Source organism: Phoenix dactylifera, unplaced genomic scaffold (assembly GCF_009389715.1).
Source record: "Phoenix dactylifera cultivar Barhee BC4 unplaced genomic scaffold, palm_55x_up_171113_PBpolish2nd_filt_p 001841F, whole genome shotgun sequence".
In the NCBI taxonomy this organism is placed as follows: Eukaryota; Viridiplantae; Streptophyta; class Magnoliopsida; order Arecales; family Arecaceae; genus Phoenix; species Phoenix dactylifera.
Window position 1 is genome coordinate 15,992 of NW_024069132.1, and position 3,090 is coordinate 19,081.

At 37.9% G+C, this 3,090-nt stretch overlaps 1 non-coding gene across 1 annotated transcript; it reads right to left on the minus strand.

Moving 5' to 3' along the window:
* Positions 1-2,640: 2,640 nt before the first annotated feature.
* On the minus strand, positions 2,641-2,750 carry LOC120109129. Its single transcript, XR_005510157.1, has one exon. It is a non-coding gene; the product is annotated as a small nucleolar RNA R71 (small nucleolar RNA).
* Between the last annotated feature and the right edge of the window lie 340 nt (positions 2,751-3,090).

Consider the following 3,090-nt stretch of genomic DNA (forward strand, 5'->3'; position numbering starts at 1 on the left):
ATGCCAGCCATCCCGCCGATCCCGTGAAGCGCCGCAGCAGCCAAGATCACCGCCCTGCCATTCGCCTCACCCACAGCGCCTCACAGCAGCCTTTTTCTTCCTCCGTTCCAGCCGTCCGCAACGCACGATCCTCGGTGACGTTTCCTCCCCACGCGCGATCAGTGGAACCATCGATTCCATGGGCTCCGGGGGCGATCTATATAAAGAGGACCTTCTCGGCTGGGAAGGGGGACCGATTCCGAAAAGAAAGAAAGAAAACAGGGGAGCCGGCTGTTGCGGGAAAGGAGAAGAAGGAAACAGGGTATGCCCTGTTTCCGAAAAGAAAAAGAAAAAAAAAAAGTGATGAGAGGTAGGATAATGTTTTTGATGGCTGGCTAATCCTTTAGGTGAAGGGTGATGGAGGAACCCTTGATGTATTGCTATCATTGAAGTAAATTCTAAACCTTTAATTCTTATAGATTTATATTTCCAATATATTATGGATTCTTGCATAATTATTTTATAGATAGTTCTTTAATGGTTTATGTTGATCGACATGTGGACCGCTTTAGTATTTGATTTGTCGTTGATGTAATAGGCACGATAAATGCTTAGAAATAGAGTTCATATGTCCCTAAAATATATCCCATGCTTTGATCTATCTTACATTGATATCTTTAATCAAGAATCGAAGAATTTATTTCTTGAATGCAAAATTATCAAGGGGGATTCCAGATCCCTACTCCATCTTAATCTATCCATACTTTGATTCTCTGCGCATTGATTTGTTTTCTATTTGCAAAACATCATCTTAATCAACAAATTAACTGAATTAATTAATCTAAGATTACGCTAATAATCCATAGATCGTTCCCTGAGGAATCGACCTCGGACTTCCGAGTTATACTACTTGTGCGAATCTCCTGCACTTGGGAGAACAGTTTTATTTTAGCACCAAGTTTTTGGCGCCGTTGCCGGGGAACGGCTGAGTTATTAGTATAATTTTAGATTTAATTTTTACCTTAGTAGTTAGTATTTTTCTTTTGAAAAAAAAAAAATTGCATCTTTACTACTATTTTTAATTCCCCGCACAGTTTGCATCAAACTCTGATATCATAGAAATTAGCCGTCTGATTTGACTCAAATTTGGTCAGCTAGTGCAAGACGCATTGTTAGATAATCTGAACGGTCTGATTGACATTCTGACATTTTTAAGACCATCAGATTAATACGAAGCCTTGCTGCTTTCTGCTTTGAATTTTCTGCATTTATTTTTTTTTTAGAATAAGAAATTTATTGTTATCATATCTTATTAACCCTTGTTGCTAATTGAAAATTTAGAAAAAAAAACTTTAAGAAAAGATCAAGGGTGATTATTCAAAAAAAAAAAAAAGAGGGAAAACCTAAAATTTCAAATTTTAAATTTCAAATTTTAGAATTCAAATTTCAAATTTCAGACTTCAACTCATAAAATTTTAAAAAAAAAATAAATAATTTGCTTGATCACCTATTAAATGAAATTTAATGTCATGCCATAAAATATTTAAAAAAAATCTCTTGATTGTTGCATATAGTGTAAGGCATCAACATAAAATATTCTAAGGGCTGAACCTATTTAAAAAGATAAGGTCGGGATTTCATCACTCGTCCTTAGCCCAAAAATCACCCCAGTGCATAAATGTCCCAAGCTTAACTAAAATCAACTAGACGTTGGCCCCTAAGGACATTCGAGCTCAATAGGATGAAGACCACCGAAAGTTGCACCAATTTCGCTCTGTGGCTTAGTTGATGTCTAGGCAAGCTTTGTCCCTATAAGGGAGACAGTTCATCTGTTCGAGGCAAGTGGGTTTTAAGTGGGACCTTTGCGAACGCATCGTGACCCCTCCACTTACCTGGGAGCTTACCTGGTCAACTAGGTTCATTAGACCGGATTGGAGGCTTAGGTGTCCTCTTCAAACCAGTTAGGAGCTGTCTAGAAATTTAAGAAAAACATTAGAAATTGAGGTGTAATGTTTTGTTGCATGATTGATTGAGAATAAATTTTTGAATTAAGGTGTCGTTTTAGGATATCTTTAGTTGGTACTTATTATTTAAAAAAAAAAAGAAGAGAAAAAAAGAAAAAAAGAGAGGGAATTATTTTGCATGTTAAAGTGGAATAGGGACGACACCGGTCGATTAAGTCGTACAACTTTAGATCATCCCTTAGGACATACCTTTGAAATTCCTTCGCAATATCTCACACCTTGTGAGATGGCTGATTTAAATGAAGATGCGGGGAGTCACCACAATCGAGAACGAGAACCCCATGTTATGACTCTAAGACAATACCTACAACCGGCTAGGACTAGTCAGCCTTCATGCATAATTTTTCCTGATAATGTAGGACATTTTGACATCAAACCAGGGGTAATCCAATTGCTGCCCAAGTTTTATGGGTTAGAGTCCGAAAGTCCGTATCTTCATTTAAAAGATTTTGAAGAATTGAGCATTACATTTAGAGTGCCAAACGTCACCGAGGATGTCCTCAAGTTGACATTGTTCCCTTTCTCTCTAAAAGATAAGGCCAAAACATGGCTAAACTCGTTGCGACCTAGATCAATAAGAACTTGGCAAGATATGCAGAGAGAATTTTTAAAGAAGTTCTTTCCCACACAAAGGACCAACTTTTTAAAAAGACATATTAGCAATTTCCAACAAAAAGATAATGAAACATTTTATGAATGTTGGGAAAGATTTAAAGACCTTCTTCTCTCATGCCCTCATCACGGGTTCGAAACTTGGAGAACCATTAGCTTCTTTTATGAAGGTTTATCTCCACAGTTGAAACAGTTTGTAGAGACCATGTGCAATGGTAGATTTTTAGAAAAACACCCTGATGAAGCATGGGAATATTTGGATTCCCTTGCGGAGACTGCCCAACTTTGGGATAACGGGGATAGAAATAACAAGTCTTTACCTAAGCCCACTAGCTCTGTACAGGGAGGCCTTTACAACCTCAGAACTGAGGATGATCTTCACGCTAAAATGGCAGCCCTCACTAGGAAGGTAGAAGAAATTGAGCTTAGGAAGGTTGAGCCTGTCAAGACTATAGAGCTTCGAAACGAATGTTGT